Raw genomic sequence first — 26,123 nt, 5'->3', positions numbered from 1 at the left:
GCTCATTATAAATACTCCATTATGCTATTTTTTTACATTAGAACACAAAAAACACATCAAATGTCAAAAGGGAGACATTATGCCTTTTCATTTAATTTTAAAATTAAATTTGGCATCAACAGCTCTCAAAAAAGTTGGGACAGGACAATGTTTGTCCCTGTGTAGCATCCTCTCTTCTGAGAACTGAGGAGGCCAGTTGCCAGACCTTTGGAAGGGATGTTGTCCACTCAACAGTCCTGGGTTGTCTTTGTCAAATTTAGTTTCATGATTAGAATCTTTTCATTAGAAAAAAGGTCTGGGCTGTATTCTGGACTGTATCGGCTACTGTATCACCTGCACTCTTCTACTACAAAGCCATGATGTTGTGATAGATGCAGTATGTGGTTTAACAATGTCTTGCTGAAATATCCAAGGTCTTCCCTGAAAATTTGTTTTCCTTATAGGAGCCTCTGCTGCTCTGAAACCTATATGTACCTTTAAGCATTGATGCCTCTCAGAATGTGCAGGTTGCCAGTTCCAGAGCAGAACACTGCAAAAGGGCCTTTGCCTTGAGAAAGTTGCAAGACACTTTTAAACTTTGAGTCTAATATGAGTTGCAATATTAGCTACCAGATTGCTCATTGCCCCACATTTGTTGAGTTAATCAATTTGGTGGAAGTTTATGTAGTGTACTTCATAGAATACAACCCTACTACTCATGCTAAAAATTGAGGTTGAGCTCAACCCATCACATCTGTACATTTTCTATGTTCTGTACGTTTAAGTTTCTTCTCACAAGTGAGATGCACTCTCTCCTTTGTGGTTATTCTGAGTTGGTACTAGCTTCTTCTATTACTGATGGGTCAAACTCCGATACCAGAACTGCAGCCTATATTAGGCGAGATGTTTTTTGCTCAACCTTCCTTTGCTCTTGCTTTTACGTTGTTATTGTGACAGCTGTAACTAGGTCATTTCACTCATCTCGCTACTTCTTTTTCATTTGTGCATGTACTTAATAATCATAGAAGAAACATTTCCAGAGCCTGCTGGACCTCCCTTAAGTGAAACTGTAGGCTTGCAGCAAAATGAATATAGCATTACTTGGACAAAGCTGCAGTGAATGTGTTTGGTGTATTCCCATCACGTGTGATCCGTCTCTGCATCCTGCACACTCTGAACAGAATGGTGGGGCTACTGCACATACGAATTTTGAAGCATTTGTATAGTGTGGGGCCTACCTGTTTAACCCCTCCACCTTTTCTTTTCTTTCGCATATTTACCATACTTCTCTTTGCCTGCCGCTCCCTTCTTTCCCTTTCTCCCTTATTGTCTCTCTAACACACGCACACAAACACCCACATGAGGTATGTCTGAATGCCCTCTCATCTGTCAACAACTGACTCACACACTTACTTTAGATTTCATATTCATGCATGTCTGAGAGTACAATTTAAATCTCTCATACGCACACCGTGGCGTATACTGCCAGGCTGAAAGCGTGGAATGAGGCTGTGAAAGAATATTATCTGCATTGGTCAAGGCTCAAGCAGGTTGGCACATACACACACATACACATGCTGGTAAATTGACGGGTCTGGAAAAATAGACCTCTCTCAGAGAGTGTAATAAGCAGGTCTGACAAAGAATATCATCGTCTTTGGTCAGGGCCATCAATAGGGACACACAAACTCACACAGTGCATTGCATCAAAAATGTGATGGGTTTTATTTGTCAAGACCCGATTATTGGAACCGATTACTTGGGTCATCCTGAATTCTAATGAAAAAATAATGGACTTTAAGGACCGCATGGCAAATTAGGCTGTTGAGGTAGAGATAAAGGGGAAAATAAAGACACCAACAAAGGGAAAAGAAAGAGAAGGAGAGGAAAAGTGACCTGACATCGAATGTCTGCTTAACTCGGCAGTCTAGAAGATGAACATGAAACATCCTCTAGATGCTAGTGGCAAAGTGGAGCAGAGAGTTAGGAGGTGGTTGTGATTTCTGAAAAGGCTCCTCAGTTATCAGAAAGAGATAGAAATGGGGGGAGGTAGGTTGCTCAAAAGACGGGTGAAGAAACAGAAAAACGTTTTAATGAACAGGGATCAAACTGTTTGGGCTGAAAAGTAACAGGCGGAAAGAATATTGAGTGAGACATGAGAGAACAGATCTTCCTTCATGTATGTTGGAACTAAATTAACATTCATTGTCTCATTAAAGTGAGTTAAGTCCATTTCAGGAGGAGCACAGCCAGCACTTCCTTAAAGTGAACCCTGGGTCAGCCATGGGCCTCAATCCAGCTGGCAGTGCCCACTTACTTTTAAAGGCAGGCATTAAGGAGGCATCCTTATCAAGAGCCAGAACCACGACAACTAATTCCTCTCAATATGGATAATCAGTGGCTCTGCTTTAGATGTGTTTCCCAAATTCTCACGCTTTGGAAAAAATTTTCATGATGTAGGGCTTTTGGAAGTATCTTTTGGAAGAATGTTAATGGTATTTGACAGCTTTGCATAAAACATGGCTATCTTTTTACTGTATGTGTTTAAGTGTAGTAACAGCCTTGTAAAAACTTATGGGATGCTTGTTCCAATTGATGATCATTTCCGCAGCAGTGGTTGACAAACTCTGCCTCATTCAGACAAAAATGTGATATATGATCAATCACTGAAAATAACAAGTCTTTGGAACGAGGACGACTTTTGAACTGCATCAGTGTAATTAGTCATTTTGGCACAGAAACTAACAGGCCATTATGCACAAGATTGGTATAATTAAGGCCTTTCCTATAGATTACTTTGAGTGCTTCAAATTTATGTGGTTGTAAAACTGGAGTGGTTTTGTTTACTTGTTGTTTTCTTAAAGCTATTTCAATTACTAGCACAGCAGTTCATTAAACTTTAAAATGGCCTGTTGTTGTCAAAACTGACACACTTTGATTGAGATGGAATGCGCTTTTCTACAACCTTCGATGTGGAATGTGTTGTGTAAAGACTTGGCAACTTGATGGAAATTAGAACATGTAAATAAGGTGTCAAGTATTGGTTATAAGAGCTAAGGGTGTTATATGAATAATTTTGAAGATTTAATTGAGCTTTTTTGTAGGAAACATCTTTCAGGTTGACAGAATAATCATTATTGATTACATCTTAAAATGCTTGCAATTAGGGCTAAGCTACATGAGTGAAATTAAGTGTTTGCATAAGAACCTGTGTGTGTGTGTTTGTGTTTGTGTTTGGGAGTATCCCATCTGTTTTCCAGCCTCTCAATCATACCCTCCCCGGTAGTCTGTCTGCTGTTGGCTAAAATCTATCTTCCTTCTTACCTGATGTTCCAGCTAAAATCATTACTTTATCTATCTTCCTGAATAGTTTGGGTTTTCTCTTCATGTATCTTCACATTTGGGATTCTGTACTGCACTAGAATACAACTTAAATGGCAGAATCATGCCTTCTTTGAATTCAGAGCCGCCTGAAGCCCCAACGATCGGCCCGCATTCCAAAACGATTTTTGAGATTTCTCCAGATTCGCTGAATCTTTTGATAATGTATTATTTGCTGTAGATGACTAAATATTCCATTTCCATAGCACACAAGTGCGTGTGACACAGCAATGTATTTTACTTCTGCTCTCAGCTCCAGTTGCTTTGACCCCTTGTGACTCTTGTATTGGCTGCTTTTGATGGTGGCTTCTTGTGATAATCATCAGGTTCAAGGCACCATGCAGGGATCTCAGCCGCTTATATATTATGTAGTTTTCCTAATACCAACAACAAGTAACTGTAAGAATAGGGGAAAGATATTGAAGAAAAAGTGAAGTAGGCTAAGGAATCAATAAATAGAGCACAATATAGAGCACAAACAGAACAACCACAGCTTTGAGTGTTTTTTCTTGTTAAAAACATTAAGATATTCATTCAAAATACCGTTGAGTTTGTAAAAAAGATCATGCTTAAAATCAAGGCAGATGATTTAAACATTACATAAAACAGGCTATGCAAGTGCCTCCTGATTTAAATGTATTTCAGTGAATTTTGCAGTCATTCATGGCCTCCAGAGACTTGAGACCTTGTAACTTGTTGATCATTTTACTATTCTTTTCATACTTCCCAGAGGCTGCCATTTATGCTTTTGTGTGAGGTACTTTGCAAACACACCGCAACGTTTCACGCATTGTTAACTGTAGTAAATACTTCACTTAGCGCTTTCAGCAGGGCAAATTGTTTTGTTTTTCGAAAAATTTGGTTCATGGCCTGATATCACAACTGTGTCCTCGTCAGCCCCAGCTGTACCATGGGCTTAATGCAGATTTGCAGTTGTTAGCGTGTTACAACACCAAACTCATGTGGAGAACATGGTAACAATGAATATTGCCCCAAGGCATTACAATCCTAATCATTAATCCCAATCATCACAAACACCCAGCGTGTGTTCTATGCAAGGCAGAAGAACTTGGACCATGTTTCTTTTTTGCCCACAGTAGACAATGGCAATGCAAGGACACCCAGCAGGGGCCCTCCTATCGCTGCTGGTTCTTTACAGTGGTTTGATCTATAAAAACTCTTAAGGTGCAGAGGCCAAACGATACTATTAAAGAGGCTGCGGGTCAGAATCGTCGGGAATTTACTTTTGTCCTTTTTTCAGCTGACTGAGCCGTAATTTGTTTTGGTCTTGTCATTAGATGCAGGAAGAAGAACTAGATTATGTGTGCACATGCACATGTTTTCAACACATAATCACCAGCTTTTACTTCACCAAAGTTAACAAAGAAAACATAAAAGTCCAGATTGCGGCCTGAAAACAGGATTGGCGATCTGCTAAAAACGGTTGTATACAAAATATCAGTATCATATCAGTCTGTATAGTAGATTGTTCAGGACAACATATTTTGCCATCCACAGAGTTTAACAGCTACATGACAGTTGGTGTTGAAAATTGATAGAACTGGGCCTCATTGGAGCTTAGTGATCAGAAAGCTCTTCAAATACTGACATTATTTTTGGTTTCTTTTTGCCCGCTACTATAGTGGGATAAAATTCCTGTTGAAATCAAAGTTTAAATCAAGATGTTGTTTTTTTGCTGTTTGTTTCAGGCTAAAATCCCTAAGTCAGATGTCTAAGTTCTTCTTAGCTGATGAAAGGGTCTCCAAAGCAGACATAACTCAAACCAAAAACTGCGGTGGCTCATCCATAGGAGATCTCATCCAGACGAAGATCATAACGGCATACAGCAGTGGTAAGTACATCAAAACACAAAGGTTGTAAAAGACACACATCTTCTCCATTTGAGGCCCAAATCAGCTCTTTTTGGGTTAAGTTGTACAGAACAGAAACTGTATAAACTTTATGATTTATAATGATCTAACACACTGATTAGTGCCAGTCTTTGTGTGTTGGTACAATATCAATCAAATAATACGCAATCAATATTGTGCAAAGCTAAAATGTTGATAAAAAATATACAAGAGTTGATATTCCCTGTCATGTTCGTATTGATAGCCTTGTAGTTATGGGTTGTAGCAGCAGTGTGGTCTTATCTCTCTCACACAGCTATCCATTGTTAGATGGATAGCTGCCTCACACTGTTGTCTGATATAGTCATTTTGAGTTTTTCTGAGGATATGCATCTCACACAGCCCGAGTCAGTGTAAAGGTACCGCGGCGCACACACACACACAAACCCACGCATGAACCCTACTGTACTCACAATGTCATCCAGGTACACAGAGCTCAGAGATGCTGTGGGCATGCTTGCTGCTCGGTTCAGACAAAGACCCCCAGCATTCAGTGTGGCACCATCTGTCCCCTGCACAGCAAAACTCCCACAAGAAGGCGTGTGCACACACAGTCACACAAACATAGGAGGGAAAAAACACTGACATTTCACCCCTCGCACGCGCTCAGATTAGTTAATTATCTCCCTCCAGCGGATGTCTGATTTCCCCTCACCTCCTGTCATGTTCACCCCTATGTCCTCTTCTCTCTTTCTGCATCTGATGATGTCTATTTAAGGGGATTGAAATGCTCACACACGGACTCTCTCTTGTTAGATGGCACATCTCGGTCTTCAGCTGTGTTACACTTTGGAAAAGTTGCTGCAGTTCCTGCCAACCTTCAAATCTTAGCACTAATTAGCTCAGTGGTTTGCTTGCTGTTCTGAGTGCACGATAGTTAGCAAAGTGATATCTGCTGATATCTTATAAGTGGGAGTTCTCAATATTTTCTCAAGACTTTCTTGCTTTTAAATGTCCACGCACATTTTAATGGTACATATCAGGAATGCCATCATGGACCTGACTCTCCAGATAGTAAGCTCCTGGTAATATCTGGACCACTGAATGGTCCTCTAACTGATATTTGTGATTGATCGATCTATTTGTACTTGCTTATGTCAGTTTCATGTCTTCAAATGACACGTTGCTCGCTGGTTGTTCTAACTCTTTCCCCCCAAAGTTTCATCGCTGGTTGATAGTGTACATTTTGATATGAAGGCTAGATGTTGAGATAAAAGAAAAAGTCAGTTATGTCAGAAAATTCACGTGGCTCTCAACAGACTTTACTAACAATAGAAAAGGAGAAAACACAATTTCAGTGTTTGGTTTTGTTGTTTGTTCATTTTTATTTGTGTGTCTTGTCCTGTTTTTTTTTTACGCTCTATCAATTTGTTTCTCTCCAGTCTCTGTAACTTCACTATTTCCTATTAGTACTTGTGTATATATGGTTCCCTTTGTGACTTGCAAAAGCAGAATGATGGCAAATTGCATGCAATTCTACTCTGGCTGTGCCAAAAGAGGCCTACATTCTATGGTCTTGTTAGCCTTGTCTTCAGAAGGACTTTGTTTGGAAACATGGATCAATAGAAAGGGGTTAGTGAAGCGAGAGCACAGGGAGTAAGAAAGAGGAGGTATGTATTTTCTTTCTTTTTGTTTCTGATCATATTTTCCTGACAAATAAAAGAGATGAGACTGAGTTGAATGTCACGCTGCCTTCAGAAACCTCCAAATTTCATGTGGATTTTCTCCTGCTTAATAAGAGAAACTCTCCTGCAATGACAATTTCAACAAATACTTTCAGACAATGCTCATTCATGCTGTTATTTTCATGTCCACTTGCACAAAAGAGCTGTTAATTCATGTCTCTGGGCGTGACTCACTATAATTACACTCATTTCGCAAAGTTACTTACAAGTCAGAAACAAATTACAATGCAGGATGCAATATTTTGATATATATACAGCTTATGACCTTCCATCAGATTGTGTTGGATAAACTGTGGTTCGTGTACATTGAAGGTTTTGGAAAAGGGGTGTCAATTTTGAAAAATCACTGTGAGAGCATATTGTTTACTGTGTATTGTGGCAACTCCAGTGCAGTGAAGTGGCATTATGACGTCATTCAGCTGTGAAGTGTAAATTGAACTACATTAGATGGATTTACATTTATTGAGCGAACTGTTTCAGCTTTATCAGACAGCTTGAGTTTTTTAGTCGATTTTTAGTCAAAAGTGGACTTTTATATTGTTGTTTTCCCCTTTTTTTTTTATTATCAAATTAGTCCGTTTATCAGTCCATTCTCACGTTTAACCACCTCCATCAAACTCGGCTGAAAAAGCACCCTCCTTCTTGCTTTTTAACACCTTAAATTGGTCCAAGAAGTCAAAGATAAAAGAGCGTGCACACAGACAGACACACGCATTCACACACACATTTCTGACAAGTATTTCAGGTGGATCGTCTAGGTTTAAATTAGATTCTTTCTTTCCCTTCAGCACCACCTCTTTCACTGAAGTGTGATGAAACTCGGTGTCCCGTGTCCATCTGCCTGTGATGACTACACCCCTTTGTCATTTTGAAACACATATTCTCTCTCAGGGTGTTGAACAGGAAGGGCATGTCTATCTTAAGTAAATGAGTCTCTCTGGCCCTCAGCCGCATAGGAGCTTCCCTCTCCTCTTTTCGTTCTAACCGCTCTGCTCGTCTCCTTCTGCTTCTCTTTTCTTGCCTTTCTCTTTCCCCCTATCACCGGTGCGTAGCAGCCCGATAACCACATGTGTTTACACCCTTCATTCTCACTTTTCATTTCGCTCTAAAAATGTATTTACACACATAAGTACCCATGTTCCCTCCGATATCTTTGATCCCAAAGCCAAAAATCAATTACTTTTGTCGGTGCAGTGGAACTGCTGTGTTTAATTACTTCTTTGCTCTCGCTGAGGGAGCACCATGTGTGTGTTTGGCTGAAGGGATCAACCATAATCGAGTGTGAATCTAACTGATGAAAAAAAAAAAATGATAAAAAAATGAATCAGTGAATTAGCTCAAGGGTTGAACACACTACTTAACCAAGAATTACCTCTGTATGAATGCCCCTTCTCCTGAAGCTGCTTATTTACTTTGAGATTTAGCAGTTTGAAATCCTTTCACACCTGTTGAGAGTTCAGAAACCACAGCTGGATTTTCCCCATGTCATTTTTTAATTGGATAGTCTTTATATTCGAACGTCTCCCCTGTTGTATACTAAGCAGCAGTTTTGATGTTTTATCATTCGGCCTTTCTACGTCTAACTTCTATTTGAAATCACACATAAAAGTAATGCTTTTTTTTTTCTTTTTAAATAAATAGCATCAACCAACCATACAAGAATCTAACATACAGTGATATGCAAAAGCTTTTTATATTTCTTTTTATCAAACGTTCTTGTAATCTTTCAAAGTGGTCTTGAGCAATAGCTCTCCAGGCTTTTGAAAGTCTTTCAAAGTTATTCTTTAGGCACTGGCAACAATAAGATGATTCTCAAAGAGCTATGAGCTTAATTTCATCACATCTCAGCATGGTGTGCAGTGTGACCTGAAAAAAATTGAGGAAACTGGATAATTGGAGGACAAAAGAAGAAGTGGCCGGCCTAAAAAATGATCTACAGCAAATTAACCGTATCTGAAAGTACTTGTGAAATAGGAAAGTAAATCTAGCAAAGACCTTACAGAGGACCTGAGAGATGCATCTGGGCCTTCAGTTGATCCATCTACTGTTCACGGAAGTCTCATCAGAATTGGTCTCCATGGAAGGGTGGCTGTCAGGAAGCCATTCTTAAGGAAGGGAAACAGGGATAAAAGGCTGAGGTATGCCAACGGTAACAATCCAGGCACAAAAGTGGTGAGATAACAACATTTTGGTTGGACGTTCTGAGAAGGAGCCATGAAAATGATTAGTTTACTAAACCTGTACTTTGAACATGTAAGCCTAACTATGTACATAAATGCTAACCCTTATGACGTACTTTTATCTTCTCACTGTAACTAGTAGTAGATAGGAGCAAAGTAGAAGCGTGTGTAATCGCAAAAGTGGAAAAGTGAAAGGATTGTAGAACATTTTGTGCCAGTCAGTGTTTGAACCAGCAGTCTCATTGTTGAGGATCAGTTTAACACCAGCCACCAACCCCTTGTCCCCCCTCATATGGATTTTCTTCTGAAGAAGAAGAACAGCAGCTGTCGACATCATTATTTCATCATATCGTGTCAGGAGTGGAAACGTCCCCAGTAGCATGACAGGAGCCGTGTTGCAGTAGAGAATTAAGGCAGGAAAAATGTAGCTACTGAGCAATTTTGTAACCTTAATTGTGAAATCGCACCATTTTTTTTTTGTAGACCATTATGTGTAATTTATGATCTGCCAGAAAAATCATGTTGTTTTGACACAGGTTTTGATGAACAGTACATGTCTTTATGTGTAGGTTTGGTGTTTCTGTTTGGGGTATTTCCTGTTTAATATTGATTGTTTCCTTTTTGTCTCTCCAGTGTTCTGCTTCTTGCTCTGTCGGTTTGTGTTCTACTCCTGTGTAATTTTCTGCAGGCACACTGGTGCACACACTCTGTGTGTATCTTTCGTAGTTTGGCCCAGTCTTGCTACATTTATAGATCGTCTACGAGTCTCTACCTTCATTGTTTTCCAGGTCTACTCCCATTTAGTTCCCAGAGTGTAGATGTATAAATAGTCCTGTCTCTTCCTGTGTGCCCAGCTCCTCACCTTGCATCGCTGCAGTACTTCCTGAGTTTCTGTTTTGTTGTACTTTCCTTCTGCTGAACTTCCCTGCCTCACCCTGTTTTTGTTTCTGAACATATTCATTTCACATTTTTCTAAAGGTTGCGTTTGTTTTTGCTGAACCTGCCTTTCGCTGTGTTGGTATTTGCATGCCGCATCCTCCCATCTGTTACAAAGATGAATTCAGTGTTCTGGGAATGTTTTTCGCAGCATTGCTGTAGGAGTTTGACATGTCAGATTTTCACTCTTGCTGTATCACTGAGGGGTTATTTGCCCACTGTAATTTCCTGAAACATCCGCTGTGGCCAAGTGCCAATTAAACCCACAAGTTTATGATGATTTACAAGAGGTCATCAGAGATGTTTGATTAAAGAGCTCATCAGGTGGCATGTGCATATGGCTCAACTGAGCTCAACCAATTCACAATCAGTCAAACTACATTATGACATATATAATGATCTTCAGGAGCAGTGTCTCAACCTCTTGGGAAGTCTCTCTATATTTCTGTCTTGTGCAATGACTCTAACACTGTCCATGCTCCTAACACACTTACCAGGACCTAATTTACGTCTTCAATTATTTCCTTCAGCTATCTGTGGCGCTATCTGTACTCTGCGCTGTATCAGACTGGAGGAAAGTTCAGGATGCCAACAAACTGATTTAAAAATAGGATTATCGCCTCAACACCAGCACTAAGCTGTGAGAATGACCAAATTTGTTGTAAATTTAAGTTTAATAAATATAGTTTGAGAATATCAAGAGTCTGCAGGAGTTTTATCTCATTGACTTTCAGTATGGATGCTTTTAACTATCTGCTTCTCCTGTCATTATTGATTGCTAATGTGTTCACAAAGGAGGCATGCCAGGTAAAGATTGAGAATCACTGACCATAATTAATTGTAATTGTTACGATGAGGGAAACTGCCAATATATGTGATTAGTCTGACAACTGAAACACGGGCCCATAACATGTGGCTCCAAGTTTAATTTTCTATTTTCTGATAGGCTTTAACAGTTCCGTATATTCAGTTTCTTTTTCTGCGCCAACATAACCTTAAGTCAACACAATGGATTTGACTGACTACTTGAGTTAATTCAGTAGTCGGTCAGTTGACTCAGTGATGAAGTGAAACAACTGGACACCCCAGTGTGGGAGTTTTTCATTAGCAGTTGTTCTTTAAGGATTTGGCGTGACCTCTTTCATGTAAAGTGTGTGTTTGCGGTTTTTTTCTATGTAACATTTCTATGGTGGTCTGTTATTCCACTGCTGTGGAAAGACCTGTGGGGATTATTCCAATTAGCTGGCTGTGAATGAATAAGAAAGAACAAGGTCTTTGCTGCTCTGAGCAACAGTTCAGTGTGTCAGGGACGGCTGGTGCTGAGACACTGAACTTAAGCGGGAAGCAGTGATGCCACAGCAGACAGTGTGAAGATGTGCTTTAGCTGTGTTCATACAAAATCTGGCCATGAGATCCCTTACTGCATAGTTTGGCAAAGCTTCATTTGGAGTTTCGATATAACCATTGTGAAATGAACAAAAGATTTAGTTTTTTTTCTCTCTTTCCTATCATTGATCATAGAATTGCAGGCACACTCTTAGTTCACTGCAAAGCTCTATCAACTGCTGCTGCCCCCCTGTGTGTGTTGACACTTTCCTCACATAAAAGATGAACAGTGCACAGACCTTCAATGCAGAACAGGACAGCAGCAAAATGTTTGGACCAATGAGAGAAATGCAAGAAATAACACAAATACAGTTTTCAGCTTTTTCCTGAGCTGCAGTGAACACCACACCAGCTGGAGATGGTGAGATGACTGTGAGAAGAAAACAGCAAAAATGGCATTTTCTGATTGTTCAGCAGTGATTACATTCCAAACTACAAACAAAGAATCTGCACAACCCTGCAAGAAGGTACCACACCGCCAAATTGAATGCAAAACCTGTAAGGAGGTGCAGCTTCAACAGTTCGTTTCATCATTTTTCATGTCAGGATATAGGAAGAAATAGTATGGCCCTCACCAGGTCTTAGAATTATTCAAATACAACCTCAGATGAACAACAACACTTGATATATTACATTAAGAGGGTTAGTGCTGCTAATCAAATGCACATTATTTACTGATCATCAGTAAGTGTGAGCACCTCTATAAAAGCAGAAGTTTTGTCAGTTTGCTGGTCTGGAGCATTCTGGTGTGAGTTAACACAATGCAAAGGAGGAAATACATCAACAATGATCTTAGAGAAGTAATTGTTGCGGCCCATCAATCTGAAAAGGGTTATTAGATTGTTTCTAAGAAATTGAAGTCCATCATTTTACAGTTAGAAAAACTATTCACAAGATAAAATCATTTTCCAGGGGAGGACTGGAAGAGCAGTCACCTACCATTCGGAAGATCGCTGGTTCAACTCCAAGCTTCCCCAGCCCACAAGTCGAAGCATCCTTGGGCAAGACACTGATGTGCCTACCGATGCGTCTATCAGTGTATGAATGTGTGTGAGCGCATAGAAGAAAGCATTGTGTAGCCTCTGTGGACTAAGAGTGTGTAAGAGTGTGTGTGTGTGAACAGATGAATGTGGCATGTTGTGTAAAAGCGTTTTCAGTGGTAAGCTAGACTAGAGAAGCGCTACACAAGTACAGTCCATTTACCATTTAATGCAGTTGTCAGTCTGTCAAGGGAGTTGTCCCAGCTGGGTCACTCCATGGTCAGACAAGAGCTACATCTCATACTCTACAGACTTCGGTTGGCTTGTTAAATGTTAAAGTTCATGATAGTACAATTAGCAAAAGTCTGAACAAGTGTGGCTTGTTTGGAAAGATTGCATGAGAAAGCCTCTTTTCGCTAAAAAAAACAACAACATAGGTTTGGTTTGTCAAGCTACATCTGAATAAACAAAAATATTTCTGGAACATTGTTTTTTTGGATATATGAGATCAAAGTGGAAATGTTTGGTCATGATACACAGCACCATGTTTGGAGAAAACCAAAGGCAGCACACCAGCAGAAGCACGTGGTGGAGGGCTGATGATTTGGGCTTGTTTTGCAGCTACATGACCTGGGCAGCTTGAAGTCATTGAGTCCACCATGAACTCCAAATACTCTGTATACCAAAGTATTCTAGAAATAAATGTGAGGTCATCTGTCTGACAGCTAAAGCTTGGCTGAAACTTGGCAGAAACCTTTACAAAAAAATCAATGTCCTGCAATGACCAAGTCAAAGTAAAGTACTCAACCTGAATGAAATACTGTGGGAGGACCTTAAGAGTATAAAAAAATACATGCACGCTTCAATAAACTGAAGGAACGCTGTAAAGAAGAATGAGCCAGAATTCCGCCACAACTCTGTGGGACTGATGATAAGTTCAAATCATTACTGCTAAATTTGTATCTAAAAACTATTTAGTCAGGGAGTGGTGGGTGGAGTAAGAGTGGGGTTGTATTTAACTCATTCTAAGACTTGAAATGGACCAGATGGTTTTCATTTTTCTATCCTTAGAATTGGCAGAGGCTTTGCTTTATTTTTTACTAGACTGTATGAGCGGTAAATTAGACTGTGAATATCCAATATTTAACTTGAATACTGAATACCCTGTTAAAAAAAACACCTTTATTATCACAGAAACCATGTGTAACCCATTTGTATATATACATTACCAGAGGAAATGCCCTCATTGTCATTCATTTCAGAGAGGGCAGCATAACATTAGCCAACACATTTTGGACAGAGCTGCAAAGTCAAGACAGCTCATTGAACTTTGAAAAACATTTCCTCTACTCTTCACATATTGTTCTAGAAGTAGGCAATCAGTTATGAAATAGATGTCATAACAGTCACTGCTCGCGGGCTGCAGAAGAAGAAAAAAATAACAGAATGTATGCGATGCAACAATCTATCACCACGCTGCCTTTGGGTCCGTAGTAAGCTCTCCTCACAGCCTCTGTGTTTTTATGCAGATAGCAGACACGAAAACTGGCAGAAACTGTGAAGTTATTTTGGGTGAAAACAATCCATTATTCAAACCACAAGTGTGAATCTTGCATTTGGGTGAGATATGGACTGGTCCACGTTGATGAGATGCGCTGAAGCTGTACGACTGTGATTGACAGGATGTTACATTTCATCTTAAAATGTAGTAAACATAAAATATTGTGTTTGAATATTGTGTGATTGTGTGCAATCACTTAAATAATTGTCCCTGTCCAGGCTGTCTGTCAAGCCCCCCTCCAGCTTTATAATAACATGTTGATGAGGTCCTAAAGACTGAGAAAAAACCTAACAAGCTTTGCAATTAAAATGATTGAAAATTCTCCTCCTCTCCCCTCCTTTTCTTCCCCTGGAGGGGGGGGGGTCCGGGCATTTTGTCAGCCCTGCTTGGTTAAAGTAGTTTTAATAATGGAGGCGGCCACATCAAAAAAGTGTCAGTAAGGATGGGAGGGTGCGTGAGAGGGGAAAAGTGTGTTCAGTGTGTCCCTTTGTTTAATCTGCAGTAATGTTTCTGTTAAAAAGGGGAGGGCTGTGTCAGAACGCTGAGTAAAACTCTCTCAGGCCCAGCCTACAAACACACACACACACACACACACCCACTCACACTTCTGCATGTTTCCACACACTGTCCTCCTACTCTTTCCGCTGTCTCTTCTTCCTCAGTCTTTTTTTTTTGTGTGTGCGTGTGATGATGCAAATGGACAAGGTCTTTGAAAAATTCCAATCAACCAGAGAAGGAGAGAAAGAGGACAAGAGAAGAGGGAGAAGAAAGACAAGATGGTCCTGTTCAAGTGGCATGAAGGTGCCTCTCGTCTTCCTGTCATTAGCATTAAATTATCCAACGCATCTCTCTTGTGGACTGTCAGATCAATAGAAGCAGTAATTTACCTTCTCAGCACTCCACACTGAACACAGCCATGAAGCCCTCTAACTCCCTGTACGTGTGTCGATGAATAAAATTACAAATAGGCAAATTGAAGCCTCTGTGACTTATCTTTGTCGCTGCTCTTGAATGCAATTTTAATGCAGAGCAGTTTATTTACGATTCAACCTTACAGAGACCTCTAGCTGGCCCGCTGTGTTCTTGTATTTCAGCCAAAAAAAAAGCTGCAGTGTTGTATAAGACGACTCTCTTTCAAACCAGTCTCCTTGAGAGCAAATGCACACACAGAATGAAACGATGGCTTGTCACAGCAAAGTCCGAGCGGCAGCTGTGCAAGCTTTATTGTCTCATCTACGAACGAGTTGGAACTAATTTATATAGAATTAGTTTGTCCAGCTTTTTTACTTCAAACCGCTCAGCAGAGGGAAAATGGGCAAAGCTGCCAAGGAGGAGATTTACAACAAAATCTCTGCTCTTAACCAGCCTCACCGACCAGCAGCACGAGGAGATTGGCATTTATGAGTTTACGACACTTTCAATGTTTCCATAATAATGGGCTGAAAAATGTATTTCAATTCAATTCAATTCAATTTTATTTATATAGCGCCAGATTACAACAATTGTCATCTCAAGGCACTTAAGTAATATAGTCCAATTCAAGCCAATTGGAATTCAATTCATTGTAATCATAATCCAATTAATTCATATAGAGCCAATTCAAAAAATTAATATCCTAGCTAAGGAAACCAACAGATTGCACCGAAATGTGTCTTCAGTCCAATCTCCCGTCCTGAGCGTGCCTGAGGCAACTGTGGAAAGGAACGACTCCCTTTTAACAGGAAGAAACCTCTGGCAGAACCAGACTCAGGAAGGGTGGCCATCCGCCTCGACCAGCTGGGGTTTGAGAAGACAGAAAAGAGGGAAAAGAGGGGGGAAAATCACCATAACGCCATTCAAAGGATATCTGTTGGAACAGGGAAACATAGGTTAATAATCACAATAATGTCACATGTACATAAAATCAATTTTGAAATTAAACAGGGGGAAAAAGAGAGCAAAGTGAGGAAAGGTGTGACAGATGAGGTCCCCCAGCAGTCTAAGCCTATAGCAGCTTAATTATGGGATGTTTCAGGATTACCTGAGCCATCCCTAACTATAAGCTTTATCAAAAAGGAAAGTTTTAAGCCTAATCTTAAAAGTGGAAAGGGTGTCTGCTTCCCGGACATTTACTGGCAGCTTATTCCACAAGAGAGGGGCCTGATAACTGAAGGCTCTACCTCCCATTCTACTTTTAGAAACTCTGGGAACAACAAGTAAACCTGCAGTTTGGGAGCGAAGTACTCTGTTAGGAAAATATCTTACAATTAAATCTTTAAGATATGATGGAGCTCGGTCATTAAGAACTTTATATGTGAGGAGAAGAATCTTAAATTCTATTCTGAATTTAACAGGGAGCCAATGAAGAGAAGCTAAAACTGGAGAAACATGATCTCTCCTGTTAGTTCTCATCAGAACTCTGGCTGCAGCATTTTGGATCAGCTGGAGGCTTTTCAGAGAATATGTGGGACAGCCCAATAATAAGGAATTACAGTAGTCCAATCTTGAAGTAACAAATGCATGAACTAGTTTCTCTGCATCACCCTGAGACAGGATGTTCCTGATTTTGGCAATATTACGAAGGTGAAAGAAGGCAGTCCTAGAAACCAGTTTTATATGTGCGTCAAATGATAAATTCTGGTCAAAAATAACTCCAAGGTTCCTCACTGTAGAACTAGAAGCCAAGGAAAATTTCTACCAAGTCTCTGCGAGTCCAAGGTCAAAACAAACTTCTTCCAGCAGAGAAGCTTTTCCTGTGATGACGCTGTAATAGAGGGCTGTAAATTTTCCAGCATCCTTAAAAAGCTGTTTTAATTCTGCAACTACTCCCGCTGTAGTCTAATAGATTAAAGTGTTTTTTTGTAATTTATATTTCAAGCAATTTTTGGCTATGTAGATAAATTAGTTTTTAGTCAATCTATTCATCATTTTGTAAGTGTGAGAAACTAAACTTAGCCAACAAATTGAAACTGTCCTTTGGAGGATTTAGTATCGGTGATCCACTACATCATTATGAAGGTAGTTAACATATGGTAAGGCTCAGCGACACAAGGGTGAGGCTGAGTCATGCAAAATTATATTGAAAGACAAGATTTGAAGCAATATGAGGCATTCTGGGTTATTCGAATAAAGTGGGTATTAGCAATGCAGGAGCTGGAGATTTTTAATATCTGTTCCCACCCGAGGCTGCATAAGTATGCGTTAACTTCTTCTCCCCTGCAGCCTCCTGCACTGGTCTGAGCTGTAATTGTTATGAAAACACAACAAACTGCATTTTGACAGGTTTTCAAGCCTGGCGCTATCTCATTGAAATGTTGCCATGACAAAAAAAACAAAAAAAAAACAAAGATGTAGCATTTGTTGTACTTTCTGTTTTCACAAATTAGGTTGACCTGCAGTTGAGAATTTCTCAAGCAGACGCAGCGACAGCAGCGTCACTGACTCAATCTTATGAGGCCGTCACTTTCTCTCAAATTTGCAGTTTTGATCAGGCAGACGTAGACGTTTCTGTAGACATAACTGGTGATGAGTCACAGAAACGTATGGACATAAGCATCAGTGTCTTTTATGAAAAGGCTGCTAAGTTTGGCTTTGTAATTGTGACGCTGTTACATCTAAGGATGTTTTTTAGGTGAAAAATTGAGTCGAGCTTAATGGGTTAGTCCACCGGAGCCTGTTCCCAGAGTTCCCATTGCATGGCACCAAAACCACAATCCTATACATGTCCTTCTAAATGTGGCTGCAATCTGCGAGAAAGAGATATCTGATAATTGTAACTTATTATTAACTTACTCATTAACAATGTTTCTGGAAGTTATTCACGAGTTAGTGAGAAAGCTGCTTCTGTTTTGTGACACAGAACACCCAAACTCCCAATATTTTCTATCAAGCTTACATGTTATGCCCCATATATCAGAAATGGGTTCCTTCTTCCTGGTGTTTTGTCCAGCAACAAATCCACAAGGAGCTTTTCCAGCATATCTCTCAGCAACGATATCAAGACCGCTCCAGCTTAATGCAGTGAAGACTATAACTTGGCATAATTGTTGAAATGTGTGTTGTACTGAGGCAACTTCCCTGTTCCATTAAGAATATCCAACAACTAGAGAACACAAAGCACACAGAGTTGATTAAATGCAATAAATACATGACACAAAGTTTACCCCTGCCCATCAACAAGCTCTCTGAACACAATGTTAATTGCTGAAGGCAAAACATTAAACCTCAGGCTATCATCCAGGCTCTAAACTGGGTGACTCATGCCTTTAGCCTTTAGCTCAGTTTCAGATGATGCTATGCAGATCAAGGCAGCTTGACGCCAATCATTTTACGAGGATTGCACTATGTAACTTGTCTCCTGTGGAGCAGCAAAATAAAACCAACAAACTGTCTCACACTGATGCTGCTCCCAAAGGAAGAGGAACCAGGTTTGGCAACAAATTACAGAGCTTCAGCTGAATGCCAACTAATTATCTATTAATTCCTACATGGATTTCTAGCAGCGAACCTAATGAGCCGCCCCTTAGTGACAGTTCAAAGAAGAATGAGGCTTTTCTCCCAGAAAAACAAAACAAAACATCCCACTCGTCTTTTAATTGGTGTGTTTTACTTCTTACCATAACTTTAATAACCATGACCAAGTAATGAAACACTCATAATCATATCATATCATGTCATAAAGCTCTGCACATAACCGAGCTGTCCAGCCCCCTATTACCTCATTTTAAAAGATTTTGGGAGCTTAGATTAAGATTAAGGGAGCTTGAGAATTATGTTTGCTTCGATGTGGAAACACTCATGAGTCATGTTTCCCTCCTGCCGGTTGTATGGGTGCTACATTCAAGAACATCAGTATGGGCTGGGATTAAGGGTATGAAAAAAAGACCCAATTAGTCGCTTTTATTGGAGGACATGTGTCGGGTTCCATTTCCAAGCTGAGGTCTTTTCAACAGGAATCTGTATTCAAACAGATGTACAAATGTGCAGAGATAGAGTCTCACCTGGACACTGCGATATGTTAGGTGTAAAATGTTTGAGAGTGGTTATTTTCTGCTGGCAGCTCATACAGATGGTGTAGTTTAATCAAGTCACGCTCCCTCTGGCAGCATGTTCCTTTTTTTGGTGGAGAGTCCAAGAAAAGGCAGGATTTCAGTTCAGGTGGCTTCTGTCCATCTGTCCAGCGTATTTTCATTCAATACAGTACAACTTTACACTCTTATACTGTGCTGTCACATCGGTTTGAGGTCACACCAGCCCAGTTAAAGGAAGGACAAATCGCACTTAACTCGACCTTAACTAGATAACTACTTGTTAACTTTGAATTTCATGTTTATACCTTTGATAAAGCAGGGGAAATGATTTTTTCCATTGACAAAAGCAACAAGAGACATCCGAGTTGGAGAAAAAAAAACATAATTGAAAGTACAAATTCTGTAGCAGTGAACTACTCTTCGTGCCACTGGACTGTCCTTGTGCAGCAGTATAATGCATTTTTTTTATTCTTTCATTTCATAACGACTCAAGGCAGCAAGGTCGCAAAGTTATTCAATTTGCTTTCCACTCCTGCTCTGTCTCCCCCTCCCCTCCCCTACCACCATCTCATCCATCCTCCTCTTTGACATTACTTGTGACAGAGACTATAAAACCGCCCACGTCACTGGAGTCATCAGGTGCCTGTGTGTGTGTGTGTAAGGAGGAATGACAGAGAAAGCTCCCGTATTGTTGTGCTCATTGCTGGAAGGACAGACTTCTCTCTTTAGATCTTTTATCCTTTAAATGAATGGGCAGAAAGGGGGAGGAAGCAAAGAAGCTCTGTCTGACAAATCAGAGTAGATAATTCAAACAAAAGCCGGGACAAGGACGAATGGGAGAAAATGAAGAGTAAAGAGGAGAACTAACTCAAAACAGAAGGCATAAAAGTGTATGAAAGGTTATGCAGTATGTGTACCTGAAGTAAAGCGGTGCTTGAAAGTGTTTGAACCTTTTCGATTTTTCTTTATTTTAAATAGAAGTCTTAAATGCAGATGAATATACGAGGATGAGCTTAAACTTCCCTAAGCCAAATGAAAATAAGACTCAGGTTATAGTCTTCGGACATTCCAAACTTTTTGACACCGACACTCTTGGTCCCTTTGATTGAGATATTCCCTCTCCTGTGAAGACTTGGGCTTTCATCTCCTCTGTTGTCCAGTCCAGTGTCTCCCAGTTGAGTTATAGCAATGGTAAAGCCCTATCTCCCCCTCAACATTTGAACACGATGATCCATGTTGTCATAACTTCTCAACTTGACGACTGTTATTCTTTCTATGTGGGTTTAGATCTGTCTGCAGTTAGCTCAAATAGCTGCCTCTGGTCTCCAGACAGAAAAGAAAAAAAACATGTTTCACATTGCTCTCCTCTGGATACCAGTTTGCCAGAGGATTGATTTTACAATTGTGATAATTACTTTACTAAACACCTTAGCGGACTCAGTACTCAGTCGATCTCTCAAATGCGCTTACCCCCAGCTAGAGACCTGCTGTCCACCAACCAGCTGCTCCTTGATGATTATCCAGCTTTTGTTGTGGCTGCACCCAGATTTTTATGGAAGCTGAAATTCACACTAAAGACCCATCTCCTTTTCTCGGAACTCCCTTTGAGTTTAGCAATTGTATATTCCTGGCAGATTTGACTAAAATGAATTTAATGCGCAATTTATTGTTTTATGAAGGTATTCTTTTTTCATTCTTGACTTGACTTGATGACTGAAAGTAAAGTTTCACTTACGTTAACCACTCACAGGTATGTCAAATCAGACTATTTTCCCTAATTAATAAATAAACAAGTACTTTAATTTAGTCTCTTTTCTTTAATTGCATCATATTTACTGATTACCTGATTTGATTTGATTTGTACCCAAGAGTTCTCAAACGTTCAAGCACCACTGTAACTCTTTCTGGACAGTCCGTCCATCTCTTTTCCTGAGTACATGATAAGTATGTTCCTGCTCTGCTAGAATCAGGTAAAGCAGCACGGAGTCCAGTTGCTATGCGGTGTGGATAATCATGGCCAGTAATGTTTCAAAACAGTAATGAGTCATTGGAACATTTTTGTGATATTGCTTTCAGCCATCTTTAGTCCTACTCTAAATCAACTTTTTTAAGGACATTTTTAAAGCAGTAAAGTAAAGCAAGAAAGAATCAATCAAAACTGAAGATTTTGTCTGGGTTTGATTGGCCACTCCAGTGAGAGTTTATTCTCTTTACCTTTATTAAACAACAGTTTAAAACTGTCTGCATTAATAAGGCAACATTTCTCAGTCATTTTGTTGATTTATGGAAGTTATCTATATTTTGTGTATAGAAGCTCCCGCTTTCATATGTTTCATATAGATATAAATCCTAAACCTTATATCCCCACATAGGACCTGGAAAAAGTAATTTACACTTTTATCCCTTCGCACTTAGACCACTGTAATTCTTTGTATTTTGGCATAGATCAGTCTTCTGTGCGTCGTCCACAGTTTGTCCAAAATGCAACAGCCTGTCTTTAAACTGATACAAAAAATTGAGATCGCATAACTCTGGTCTCGTCTTCCCTTCATTGGCTTGATTTTAAGAACTGAGCATTTACAATGGTTACAGTGGTGGAACAATTTACCTTTCCAGATCCGTACAAGTCAAACATGAAATCGTTGCATTTGGCTCTTTTTTTATTACTGCATGCTGTGCTCTGCCTTTATTTTGTTTGTGGTCTTTTACTACAGTTTACTGTGTTATGGTTTATTGATATTATTGTTGTTCTTAATAATTTCTTAGGTTTGGTCTGAATTATTATCAGTTTTAGCTAGTACTTTTATTGCCAACCCTTAACCCTTAAGTAGATCTCATGCCTGACCTGCCCAAAGTACTTTAAGTGTCACTGTAGCTCAGGAAGTAGAGTTGTCATTCTTCACTCTTAAGGTTGCTTGTTTGATCCTCAATCTACATGTCTACATGTTGGACTGCTTAAGATACTGAACCCCACATTGCCCCTAATGTTTTCCTCACTTGCAAATATATCATAATGTAATGTAATCCCTAACTCTAAACAAATGTTTCCATAATGTCTCATAAAGTATTGTAGTTGTAGAGTGAAAGAGGTGAAATTGAAGTCTGAAAGCCTAAACAAAATAAGGGAAAATAATCATCTTAAGTTTGGATTTGAACACGAGTCACATGCTTGGGAGTCAGGTGTGTGTACTCCTTCTATTAAACCCAGCACTATAGAAAGCCATTTTCCTGTCGCTATTTACTATTGGCACTGCCTCAGTTTACGCAGCAGAAGGATAACTGACAATATGCTGCTGTGGAGCAGTTCTCCATGCAGTGGATGCTGGCTCTTGGCCAACAGTGCTTTTGTGATGAATTGGGAAGGACAATGTCTTGGATTAGCCGCACATAGTAACTGATACTTTGCAAGCATAAGATGAATTTTTTACTCTGACTGTTATCGTGTAATCCTGTACAATGCTGTTGTAAAAACCACAGTGGATTTACAGCAGTCGTTATAGTGTGTGACATGGATGTGAAGGTGTTAACAAAATTTACATTCGACCGAATGGAGTTCACTTCAGGGATGACTTAAATTGAGCAACTTTGACTCCAGCTGGAAAGGATGGTTTTGATTTTTGGATTCATCTCAGTCCTTTCACCTCCATCTGTTCACTTTGCTGAAAGTTATTGCCAATTGACCTGGCCTCATTCAGTCTGAACAAAAGGGTGAATCACTCCTGATATCAGCCAGAGAAGTGGAGATGTTGATGGACAGAGGGATAGATGAGGGCAGATAGAGGGGAGAGAATGCTGCACTTGTATGACAGACAGGAAGACCCTCATCAGTGCTAATGGATGAAGCAGACAACTACTGTGTAATTCACATTTTTATCACTTATCTGCCTGTGTGTGAGTCATCCATACAATGTGACAAATATGCTGGACTCCACCCCAGCCTTCTTCGGTCTGCTTCTCATTGGGTCTGTCTTGGAGCGGGTCACATCTAGCTTTCTTGTGGGGAACCATTTAGTTCCAATCATGTCTGACTCTGTGACCCATTCTTGGCTGCAACTGATACTGAGTGGTAGACATGTGTGCGTGAGTATGGTTGTGTGCCCATAGAAAATATCTGTTTATGTCTGACCACCATATTATTGGCCTTCTACAAAAATGCTTGCTATATTTGATTTATTTAGCAAGCTGTTACAAATGGTCCGTTGAGTGTGCGCACTCATGTATCTCCCTTATAGTTGTACAGATAAAACTTTCCTTATTTCAGTATTTTTTTTTCAGTTATGAGGCAGTTTTTTCCACAAAACATGTCCTCTGCTCAGACATCTTGCCTCTGTTTTCAGATTTTCAAGCTTTTTCCGAGGAAAAGTAACTACTTAAAAAATTCAAGCAGCAGTGCATCCCCTAAGCCTGGAAATAAAGCCAGATTTAAAGCATTGAATTTGTAATGCATTTTTTTTAATGAACAGCCTAATGAAGAGAAGGAGCACTGCAGTTGGTGAGTTAACTAAGATAAAAGCTGCACAATTCGTCATATTAAACATAGAAAAAGGTCCAAATGAGGAGTATTTTTAGAACAATTTATTACAGGTTTAGTTGACTTAAGTCTAGTGCAAACTACACTATTACTTGATCTGCTAGTTTAAAGGGGAACTCCGGTATTTTTAAACCTAGACCTTATTTCTGGCATGAAATACATTTATCTACTCACCAAGAACAGTTTGGTGAAAGTCGGCGTCCTTCAGAAGCTATTTCGATAACTCGCGATCGGCGTATATCCTTATAACGGAGTGAACAGGGCAGGGACAGTCTCTAAATAAGGCATTATCTGTCTTTATTTCACAAATACTTTAAGAAGAATGAATGAACGAACGTGTACTATAGCTCTGTTAGCTCATAGTTACTGTTATGTGGCTACTCGCGGCTATAGGAGAGCTAACGGAGGTATTTCTACACAGACACCCTACTGGGACGACTTCATCCACACGCCCCCTGGAGCACAGTTTATATACTCCTTTCTCTGTGATAGTCGGCTAACTTCACACAGAGTTTGCTAGTTTTGTGCAACATGGCAGGATATTTATCAAATTTTGACAATGTGAACGACGACTTTGAGTAAGATGGACGTTCTTACCGGAGTGAATGAGCTGTGCTGCAGCCATGCGTGTCGACGAAGTGGTCTCAGTAGCCACATAACAGTAGCTATGTGCTAACAGAGCAATAGTACGCGTTCGTTCATTCATTCTTCTTAAAGTATTGGTGAAATAAAGACAGATAATACCTTATTTAGAGGCTGTATCGTCCCTGCCTTGTTCACTCCACTTTAAGAATATCAGCTAATGGGACCAGAAGAGCATGCTAGGAGTGACTAATGGTGCATGATAAAACCACTATGGGCCATTAATCTGAACATTCGGACATCAGCAATCTCCCGATAAGTCGTAACAAACATGTTAAAATCTGTCAAAACTTGCAGAAGAGTTTCCAAATGGACCTTAAAAGACATGGTTTTGGAAAAAAAAAGTGCAAGGGGGGGGGCAAAGACACTCACATGCATATACATGAGCTGACAGCAGCAAGACTAGATGCTTGACAATGACTATCAAAAGTGATGGTACAACAGAGAGCTTAATAAGAGACAGCCACAAAACAAAAGGATGCTACATTTCCCTCACTGTATACGGTGCTGCAGCACCTTGTGTCGTCCTCTTTAACTGTTTAGCCCCCACCACCCCAGTTAAATAGTGCACAGCAAAGGAGCTTCTCTTTCTTGTCCCACACATGCCAAAATAAGCACTAGGCAGGCATGATGCTAATATTTGTTGTTGACAAATGAAGGAAGAACAGCCTACAAATGAGGCTGTTAAGAAGGAGCATTCTGCAGTGGCGTGCACAGACTTTTTGAAGGGCAGGGGCGGAAAGAAAAAAAAGGGCAAATATAGCACACGTTTTGGCTCCCTGGAGGGCACTTTAGCACGCGTTTTGGCTCCCAAGAGGGCACTTTAACACACATGTTGGCTTCCAAGAGGGCACTTTAGCATGCGTTTATCAACAATTTGGCCACAACTGGCTTCCTCCTACCACCCAAAAAAATGCATGTTAGGCTAATTGATGACTGAGAGTGAATGGCCCTGTGATAAACTGGCAAGCTGTCCACATACCCTGCCTCTTGCTCAATGACAGCTGGGATGGGCTCCAACCCCTCTGAACGATTACCGTACTTTATCAGGGAACTGTCTACCTTTAATTTGCTGGAGGTTTGAAGAGATGTTGTTTTCACTAGGAATGATGTGTCTTTGGACTCACTTGGCCTCCCCTTACCATTAATCCCTTCTCTTTTCATCCCTTGCATAACAGTCAAGATTTCTGAATAAAAGCTGAAAGTTGGAAGGAAAGAAGGGATCTTTACAAATTGATGTGAACCTTTTGAGCCTTTTTTTTTACTTTTAACTTTGGTGGCTTAAATGTATCTCACTTAAAAGGCAAATAGTGTTAAACATAAAACCTAAACATGCAAATGCAAAAAGGACATATGTACACAAACTGATGGGTCAGCAGTATACACACTTGCTCAGAGAAAACCCACTTAGATACATAAAGAACATCAAACTCCATAAAGGAAGGCTCCTGTGAAGTGACAGTGCTGAGCACCACACCACCATGTTGCCTCTACTCCATCAAAAGTTAGGCAAACTAAATGTTCAGGCAATAGAAAATTAAACAGAATAATACCAAATCTATGTCTTATCTCAGACACTTGGAAGTCTCCAACCCACCTACCTTCCTTGAGAGGCATAAACAGACAAAGTTCAGAACAGGCTGAACTTTGACTATGATATAAAAAAGGTAATCTTAGAGAAAACAGGAAATGCCAGCATTCTTGGCAGCCTTCTTGCTATGAGTGTAACTCCCATGTATGCAGCATGCTGCCCATCATTTGTTTCTTCATGCTTAGTCTGACACACCAGGCTAAAACCAGTGCTAATTGAAAGGCCAAAACCTGTTGCAGTTTTTATTTCATGGTCCACTACACCCCACCTCTATATGTGTTTATGTACCGTGTCGTTTTATGCTGGTGTGTCTATCTTCTGTCTGCAAAGAATGTCAATTAAAAAATAAAAG

General features: G+C 40.0%; 1 protein-coding gene across 1 annotated transcript in view; it reads left to right on the top strand.

The window, feature by feature from the left end:
• Positions 1-26,123, top strand: part of htr2cl1 (5-hydroxytryptamine (serotonin) receptor 2C, G protein-coupled-like 1) — a 151,362-nt gene that overhangs the window by 66,953 nt on the left and 58,286 nt on the right. Inside the window, exon 3 of the mRNA XM_072376537.1 lies at positions 5,070-5,212. The gene's annotated coding sequence lies outside the window, so the exon portion shown is untranslated. The remainder of the gene's footprint in view (positions 1-5,069; positions 5,213-26,123) is intronic.

The sequence above is a fragment of the Leuresthes tenuis genome, unplaced genomic scaffold (assembly GCF_036924035.1).
Source record: "Leuresthes tenuis unplaced genomic scaffold, fLeuTen1.0.hap1 SCAF_22, whole genome shotgun sequence".
Taxonomy (NCBI): Eukaryota; Metazoa; Chordata; class Actinopteri; order Atheriniformes; family Atherinopsidae; genus Leuresthes; species Leuresthes tenuis.
Note: the sequence above shows the minus strand (reverse complement) of the source record. Positions and strands in the feature narration are given on the sequence as shown.